The following is a 10421-nucleotide window of genomic DNA, read 5'->3' as shown; positions in this document are numbered from 1 at the left end:
TGAGTCTCAAAGGGGAGCTTAACTCCCTCTGAAAGGTGACAGTACCAATCCTAGTTGTACCTTTCGTCGTCCCCCAACTTGATGTGAATCTAGATATATTTCTCCTCTAGGTCACTGACAAACTCTCTACACCCTATCACCTGGAACGATGTACCTGATTCCAAGTACCACATGCTCCCCATTACTATGGTGGCCATACATGTGATAAGGGTGAATTAAAGCTCAAATTATGAAGCCAAAGCTTCACCTGCTACTCCTCCTGAGATCTTCTTCCTCGACTTTTTGTGTGGACACTTCATGGCATAGTTCCCGAATTCATGAAAATTGAAGCATTTAATTTTGGAGAAATCTTTCTTCTTGTCCCCTTGGCTGGATTTTGGTTTGGTTTGAGATTTCTTCCCTTTTCCCTTCTTTACCTTTCCAACCAATGAAAGTTTTTCTTCACCCTCACACTTGGATGAAGTCCCATCTTTGGTATTGCGCCTTATTTCCTCTTGTACCAAATCTGACCATAAGCATTCCCAATTCGGTAGTTTCTCCCTCCCGTTCACAAAATCTTGGTAGCTATGCCAACCCTTGGGAAGGCCAAGAATGGCTAGGCTTACCAAGTCACCTTCTGCCACACTAACACCAACCCCACCAAGTTCATCACAAACTTGTGTAAATATTCTTAGATACTGTGGGATAGTTTCATTCTTCTGAACCTTGATATTTCAAAGTTTATCCTTGAGTGTCAGCTTCCTGTAGTCACTACTATTCTCGAACAATTTTGTCAATGCTTTCCACATTGTGAATGGAGTTTCTTTTTGTTGCAATGAATTATGCAAGGAGTTATTTCTCTGTAATCCTATGTCCGAAAGGATCACCAAGCAGTAGAAGGAATATGGCTAATGGATAGATAGATTGATCCTAACCTAATGCTCACACATGTAGCATACAAACATTCCTAGATGTTATAAGGAAAAAGCATGCACCTGGCATCCTCGCAAACTAATGAAGAGTTTTGATTTCATTTCAGAACCCCAACACTCTACTCAAATGATCTACTTTGTCCACACTCAATCTCAATACCAACACACAATCACAAACATGTAAGGATGACAAGTGATCTTCCTTTAAAGATCATTCGCTCAAAACATCATAGAAATAATAAAAATTATGGTTCCAAACATGTAGATACAAGGAAGGAACATGAATTTATTTTAATTCAAGATCAAATTATAAATATACCTTCACTAAGGTCACCTCTCCAAAATCTGGTAGAGTCTTCCCACTACAAAGGGAAAAATATGGACTCCAATAGCATGACCCTCACAAACTCTTCCTCTCTCAATAGGAATCTGATGCTAAAGCATAAACTTTGCATACTCAAGACTCTGGCTCTAGCTCTGGCTAGCTAGACCCTCTCAAGTGGTCTAGTATAAGTAGGATGAAGAAAGATCCTAAGAGGATGAATGTGGATGCTCAGGATGATGAGAAGTTATGGAAGCTTCTCAATGATAAGCCTTAGCCAACTCAAATAAGTGATGAGTCGAATTGATCTCCTAGGAACCATGAGACTCTAGAAATATTCCCCAGTCACAGGTATAGAACAGAGAAGAAAATATTGCAGTCACTCCCATAAGGTCATGATGCAAGAAATTGGAAGGCTCCAGTCGCTCCCATAAGGTCATCATCCATGCGGCTAGGTGTGATGACTAGTAAAATAAGTTTTGAACCATAGGTAAAATCCAATTAGAATGATGTCTTAGAGGCATTAACTCTAGGGAGAAAAATAGGTTGATAACACTTTCCCATAGATATTTGAGACAATGTGATCTCGTGCTCCCTCCAAGATTATTCTCCTCGCCTTGGCTACATCTTTCTTCCATTGGGCTAGGTTTTGTGCATTAGATGTCTCTGGTTTTGTAACATATGTCTTGATTTATTCTATCAACTTTTGCCATCCAATACCACCTCCATGTGGTCCTTCCATGCAATGAAATTAGGTTGCCTTCCAAGGCATACTCTAGTCTTATCCTGTTGAAAGTCATCTTCCCAACTCTAAATAGATCCTGACACATTGAACTGCAACTTCAAGCCTCCTAAGAAACAATTTCAAAATTCTTGTTCTAATGTGAATCATGCTCTGATACCATGTATAAATTATGGTGTTGTTTTGCAACTGCTCATGAAATTTTAATCAAAGTCACGAGACACAAACCTACTCTACTACTTTGCAGAATTTAATTCACAATTTAGAAAATCAATCACAAACTTGAAATGAAAAGTAACACACATGCACACAGTGTTTTTCTAGGGGAAATAAATCTTCTAAAAACTCCTTTTCCCACTTGCATTAATATGATGAATAGAGATGTATTACAATTTCTAGCTCAACTTTAATTTAACTTGCAAGTGAATAACCTATTTCTTTGCTCACTGAGAAGCTCTGACCCAGACTTAGCCAATTTCTGCCTCTGCTTGAGCCCCTATTTTCTTGCACAATTCTTGAGGAAATTAGGCCCCTATTATTTATGAATTTCCTCCAAAATGATTGCACGATTCCCAAGGTTGATCATTTGACTACATGCAACACTTGTACACTCAAGACTAGTCTACAACTGATGTTACACTGCCTTGGAATCTCCACCACAACTAGGGAACTTGAATTCTCTACATGTACTAGCTATTTTGGGTTGATTGATCAGTTAATTGGATGATCATTGAGTTAGACTGAAGTCCCATTGCACAACTGACCTTCCACTAGTTCCTCCAACAGTTAGAACTAGTTTAACTAAAAACAACTTGAAATCACTCATTTTGATTGCTACAAATTATAAATCACACATGCTTAATTGAAGTCTAACTTGAATTTACTCAGTAAATTGAGTGACACAATCCATGTCAAACAAGATAAATGCATCCAATTTGTCTGTTGATGTGGAGATTCGAATTTTTTCAATTTGACGAAGGTTGAGACTTTCTTGTTGCATTTTTCAACAATGGCATGAGACATGGAGGACACAAAAATACATGTCTGACAAGAGGCAAGGTGCACATAGAAATAAGACATCAAGGCCACATTTCAAGGGTCACCATGTCTCTTATTGGACACTCACATTTCTATGTCCAGTCTCATCATTTCATGTGACTTTAGGGCATAGTTAAACAATATGCACCTCACAACAATGCAATAAATGTTGTATAGTTCAGGATATGCATCATTGGACCTAAATGGTTTTATATCTAATGATGCATTTTCTAACCTGTATAACATTTATTTCATTCTCATCGGGTGCATATTGTTTTCATTTGTGTGTGTGTGTGTTTTCAATCAGATATAACTCACATGGTTGGCAAGAATGAATGTGCAAGACTTACATTACAAAATAAAAGTTGTGTACATGAATGCAAAATCATTGAGTAAATGATGCAAAATGCATTACTACAAATATTAACCTATCAAAAATCAAATAAATTGTGTTTTAATAATTAATCAATACTAAATTGAAATGTATGTGTTGACACCTAATCTTTGGGATTAGGAAAATCCATGTAAATATTGTAAATAGCAAAATAAAAGAAATTGGAAAATGAAGAGACATTGGGAGATGAAACTCAATAGTCTCCCTCTCATTGTATATATCCATGCTTTCTCTTAATGCAAAAACACAAATTGATTCGTGGAGTAACCCTTCTATCCTGACATGGTATCAGAGTCAGCCCCCAAATTAGTTTTTTTCCTAGTAACTCCCTTTTGCAATTTATTGCAGCTCTGCAATCTACTTTTTCTATCATTTATCAACATTTTTTGTTTTTTTTTCACTACCTCTTTGCCTTCTTGGCATGGATTCTCTACATACTATTTCTCTCTAAGTCCCATGACAAATACCTATTGGTCTCCCTTAAGCTCTGTCATGTCTGAACTGGTTCCTGCTATGACCGAGACTGCCAACAGTGCCACCGAGAACACTGGCGTGGTGTGTATGTTGGACTATGACCAAATTGTGACTGTTGCACTACTCTTTGTGTTGCGTTCTCATGTGTGCGGTTTAGCATTATCTGCTGCATGGTAAATATTATGATGTTGTGTGCACTGAAATGTATGTTGACTATTTTTTATATGAAGACCGAATGGTATTTGTAAATGGTGGATAGTCATTACATCAATGGTGTGATATATACATATACAAAGGGACATGAGGTTAATTATTTTTAAAATTCATGATACATGGTATAATGGATTTAAAAAAAAATAAAGGTTGTGGCATACATAGATAAGTAAGTTAAGAACACATTATGGATCATGGATATGTAAATTATGAAAGCATTATTTTAAATGAGCACGTGTTGTGATGTGATGACATATAAATTTGTTGAGTGTTTTTTTATATATATATATATATATATATATATATATATATATATATATATATATAGTATTGATATATATGGTGGTGTGATTATTTATATGTATAGCAAAGAGTGAATTTTTTTTTTTTTTTTTGCTCCGAAAGTAGATAGTTTTTTTTTAGAATGCATTCACTTATCTCTATAGTTGGAGTGGTTCTCTTCAGCAAAGAGAACTAACAGAGTGGTCCAGGAAGATAAAGCACACCTTGATTTTCAATGAGTTGTGGAAAGTATTTTGTGAAGGAGAAGGAGACAATGCATTTGAAAATCTCATTTCAGACAAGGAGCTTTCCATTTGGGAAAACAAGAATAGCAAGGCATGTGTTTTGTTTGCAACATCAGTAAATGAAGAGGTGAGTTGTCATTTTTCACCATTTTCAAATGTTTTTGAATCTTTAAATAATTTGAAGGAATTATATGACTCACACTCTGAGCTTGAAGTTGTTCAATTGATGATCAAGTTGTTCAATCTTGAGTTAAAAAATGATGACCTTGCATTAGCATCAGAAATAAGATCCATTATGCATGACATAAAATCCACTGGTTGTGAAATAGATGTTCCTGTCACTACCTATGTCAAGGCACCATATCCCACTTATTCACATTATCTTGAGTCATTGCAAGAAAATGGAAAACTTAAGGATATTTCCTTTGACTCCATTGAGAAAAAGTTTGTTGAAAGAGAGAAAGCTTTTAGAAAGAAGAAAAAAATTTCGTCTTTTGATGAAGTTGTGTGCCTTGCATAGAAAGAGAAGAATCATGCACAAGATTCTTCTAGAGGAAGTGGTGGCCAAAGAGGAAGAGGAAGGAAGAATATTAGAGGCAAGGGGGGTATACATTTCCAAGGAGAAAGGTTTGATATTCATTGTATATGATGAAAAATAAATGGACATGATGCTTCCACATGTAAGTTTCCTTGGGACAAAATCGAGCAAGAAAGAAATGAAGGAAAATGTAAAACACATGGTAAAGGGAAGGGAAAAGCACCTAAATCCGCTCATTATGTTGTGGAACATTGCAATATTGGAGGAACTGAAGTCTTATTTAATGCTTCACTTGCCTCATGGAAAGATGCTTGGTTGTTTGATTTATGAGCAACTTGCTCCATGAATTTTAGAAGATATTTCTTTGAAGAATTCATTGACAATGTTGATGGATTAGTCTACTTTGCTGACAAGTCAAAACTGAAGCCATCGGGTCTTGGCACCATCAAGCTCAAACTACTTGGTCTTCCAAACTTTCTTCTACATGATGTTCTATACCTCCCAGAGTTGAGGAGAAACTTGTTGTCTTTGGTCCACATTTGCTAGCAAGGAAACTCCATTCATATATTTGTGGCAAGGTTGAGGTCAAAAAATCATCAGATCACTCACTTTTCATGACTGGGATAGGAGAATAAAAACTACTGAAGGTGCAAGGAACCTCTGCTCGTGCAAAAAAATTTCATACAATTATCACTATGATGAAGGTACACTTCCATCAATTCTTTTATGGCATGCTAGATTTGGACACTTGAATTATGACAACCATCGTTTGTTGAAGAAAAGTTGTGTCACTGGTTTGCCTACAATTCCTGGGAAAATTAAGCAATGTGATGCTTGTATCTTAGGAAAGCACAATAGACAATCATTTCATGATTCTCATTCTAGAGCACATAGAAAATTTGAACTCATTCATTTTGATTTATGTGGCCCAATGCTTGTTCCATCTGCAAATGGTAATAAATATATGATGATATTTATTGATGACTACACTAGAATGTGTTGGGTTAATTTATTAAAGAACAAATCTAAAGCTTTTGAAACATTCAAAAACTTTCATGCACGGATTGAAAATGATGGACAATATCACATTAGCTTTATTTGTACCGATAATGGAAAATAATATACTTCAAATGAATTTGAAAACTATCTTTGCTAGCATGGGATCAAACATCAAATAATTGTGCCTTATAATCCCCAACATAATGGATTAGCCAAAAGAATGGACAGGACAATCTTAAATTTGGCATGATCAATGATGTTTTTCAAGAATGTTAGGCTGATGTTTTGGGCTGATGTAGTTCTATGTGTTGTGTATATAAAGAATAGGTTCCCATCTCACGTTATCAAAAACAAGACTCACTATGAAATGTGGTATGTCCACATTCCTTTGGTGAGGCATCTCAGGGTTTTTGGTTCCACCTGTTATGCCTTGATATCTAAGGAATAGAGAAACAAACTCGGTGCAAGGAGTCGCAAATGTGTCTTCTTGGGGTACTCAAATATCTCCAAAGCATACCGTCTCTATGATGAATTTAATAAGAAGTTTATAATATCTAGAGATGTGATCTTTCTTTAATCTTCCAAGACTAACAATGTTGTTGAGCGGCAACTTGATCACTTGGAAAGATTCAAACATGCAAATTATTTTCAAGAGTTCGATAATGAGATTCCACATCTTGAAGGGGGGGTCCATATACTCGATCAATCTATGGAATCTCTTTCTGAATCACTCTCTCCCCCACATGAAGCTCCAACCACTAATCAAGAAGACATTTTTAGTGATGTGATTGAGAGAATTGGGAGGCTAAATCTTGATTCAACCCCATCTTAGTCAATTGAGCAACATGGGCCACCTCAAAAAAGTCCTCCAAAATGGCTGACAAAGACACTTCAAAGTGTTTGTCCTGATGAGGTTGGAAAGATAAGAGCAAGAAGCATTGTTAGAAAAAATGGAGGTGATGTAGAAGATCCTTATTCACCTGTTGATATGGATGTTTCTTATGACTGTGAACTAAAGATTTTGAACCAACTTCCTTCAAAGAAGTTTCTTCTCATGATGAATGGAAAGAAGCAATGCAAAACGAATATGATGCTTTGATAAATAATGACACATGTAACCAATTGGTCCTCCATTAGGAACTAAACCAATTTGCTACAAGTAGGTCTTCAAACAAAAGTATAAAGCATATGGCTCACTTGACAAGCATAAAGACAGGCTTGTGGCAAAAGGTTTTGCACAGAAAGAAGGGGTTGATTCTGAGGAGACCTTTTCCCCCCCAACAAAATGGGCTAGCATCCGAACACTCTTTTCTTTGACAACTCAAACTGGTTGGAAAGTCTATCAAATGGATGTAAAAATTGCTTTCTTGAATGGGATCTAAAAGAGAATTTTTTTATGTCCAAACCAGAAGGATTTGTTGTGAAGGGCCAGGAATGAAAAGTATGCAAGCTCGTAAAATCCTTGTATGACCTCAAGCAAGTACTATGAGCCTGGTATGAAAAATTGACTGAGCATCTCCTAAAACTCAATTTCAAAAATTATGATCTTGATGATGCAACTTTGTTTGTCAAGAAGGTTAGTAAAACAATTGTGTATCTTGTTGTGTATGTAGATGATCTTCTGATGACGGAGAACAATGAGAATTACATTGCATCCATAAAGAAAGAACTAAGGAAAGGTTTTGAAATGACATATTTGGGCTATGTTTACTACCATCTTGGTATTAAAGTAACCCAACATCTAAAGTTTATATTCCTCTCTCAGAAGAACTACATTGGAGATCTATTGAACATGTTTGGCATGGCTGAGAGAAATCTTTTGACTACTCCAATGGAACAAAACTTAAAGCTCACATCAACTAAAGGAAAATAATTTGAGGATGCAATGAAATATAGATAGCTCATAGGAAGTCTCAACTACTTGACTACTACTACACTAGACATTTCATTTTTTGTTGGAATCCTCACCAGGTTCATGCAAAAGCCTTGTGAGGGCCATTTTTTTGTGGCAAAGAGAATTCTAAAGTACTTGAAGGGAACTCAAGACTTTGGACTCAAGTATACATAGGTGGATGACTTCAGTTTGATTGGATACTCTGATTCAAATTTTGATGGAGATAAAGAAACCAGAGTATCTACTTTAGGTTATGTTATGAGTCTTGGATCAGGATTTGTCTCCTAGAGGTCACCCAAAGAGCCAGTTCTAGTAGATTCCACAACTAAGGCAGAATGTGTGGCAGCAGTTGAATCAACGAAGGAAATTGTGTGGCTTAGGAAAATTCTGAAAGATTTGTAGGAGAAACAAGAGCATTCAACTCCTCTTTTGATCAATAACAATTCTGCAATAAAGTTGGCCAAGAACCCAAAGTTCCATGATCAAACCAAGAACATCAATGCAAAGTATCATCTAATTCAACATCATGTTGAGGCTAAGACAATCCACCTACAACCCACAAATGAGAAAATTGCAGACATCCCTTTAGATTAAGGGGGGGAATGTTGACACCTAATCTTTGGGACTAGGAAAATCCATGTAAATATTGTAAATAGAAAAATAAAAGAAATTGGAAGATGAAGAGGCATTGGGAGATGAAACTCAATAGTGTTCCTCTCCTTGTATATCCATGCTTTCTCTTAATGCAAAAACACAAATTGATTCGTGGAGTTACTCTCTTGGCCTAACAGTACTACTATGAATGTCTAGAAATCAGTTAAAGATTTATAGATTAACTAGAAGTGAAAATAACATTTAAGTATTTGATATCTATCAATGATATATTGTCAAACATTTCAATTATTTTGTTGCAAGTTTTATAATCTTTGTGATTTAGTATACTAGTTTGACCCATTACTTCGAGGTTCTTGTTAGATGTTTAAAATATCCTCTAAGAATTTATTTTCCATGGGAAATAAACAAAATTTGAGAAAATCTTGGGCTTATTCCAACATGGACAATCATTAGCTTATCGAGTACCTAAAGCCTTGAAGAAGAGATAAAGTTATGCCCTTTCTACTCACATAATGTCACACCTCAACTTTCTCTATATTAATATTATTATTTTTGTTAACTTAAATTGCTCAATGTGATGATACCCTTTTAGATATATAGAACACATAAAAAAATTGGCTAGTACATAGGAACCTTGATATATGAAGTGTTTCTATCCAACTCCATTTCATTACCAACCAACATATCACTCATTAGTGGCTACTCAATCAGACATCTAGAGGGAGTAAAGGAGATTGAATTTTGACCTTATATGATTAACCATCAATTATCGTGAACATTGAAAACTACCTCTTTTCCAAGGGGGTTTATCGATGCAATTATCCTATCACCAACTAATAATATGCAATACATTTAAATATTTCCATCTAATTCATGATAAGATTACTTAAAAAAAAAAAAAAAAAAAATCATTGGGCCAATATTACTATAACTAGAACAACCAATAGATGGATGGCATCTCCTTCTTGTGCTTTAATATTGATCCATAAATTGAAAGCCCATGGCCTGTTGGTTAAATCAAGATGAATATAAATTATGGAATAAGAAAAATATTAACTTCTATAGATTGTAAAGCACTTCTATATAAGAAGATTATGCCTTATTCAAAACAGAGGTTGTGTATTCTTACAATGTTATCGTTTGGAAACCATTCTTCACTTATCCATTACAATTCATGACAAAGAAAAGAATCAATTCATCATGGAGGAGGAATCAACCTATACAATGTTGCTATGACTATGTTTAATACAACTCAAATATCATTATAGGTGATTGACAATAGCACACACAAACAATAAAAGGACCAATAGAAGATTTCAACACTATGGTGAGTGGTAATGAGCTATTGAAGTTTGCATCTACTACCAAAACATAATATTTAAGCAATAAAATGCACTAAATATAGAATGGCAATTAAATGCACCAGAATCAACACAATTTTTTTTTCTTAGGAAATTTCTTACAAATAGTGAGTTATGCATGCCCAGAAATCTCAAACATTATTGTTCACAAAAAAAATTGCAGATAGCCATGGCTCAAAGGCACCTTTTCTCTATGGACAAACTCCATTGTTTTTTCCTCCAATTTTCAAGCTAGTTACACTCTTCAAACTCTTATATTTACTCCTCAAGCTTCTCAATTTCTCTTTGCATTTCCCCATTGATTCCTTCTTCACTATAACCTTCATTTTGTAATGTGTTGTCTTCCAAAGGCTAACTATCACAATGGTTTGTTTCAATTTCCAAGAACATTTT

This window comes from Pinus tabuliformis, chromosome 1_1 (genome assembly GCF_031772625.1).
Source record: "Pinus tabuliformis cultivar Carrire ecotype Pingquan chromosome 1_1, CPIR1, whole genome shotgun sequence".
NCBI classification, from domain to species: domain Eukaryota; kingdom Viridiplantae; phylum Streptophyta; class Pinopsida; order Pinales; family Pinaceae; genus Pinus; species Pinus tabuliformis.
The sequence above is the reverse complement of the archived record's forward strand: the minus strand, read 5'-3'. Positions refer to the sequence as shown.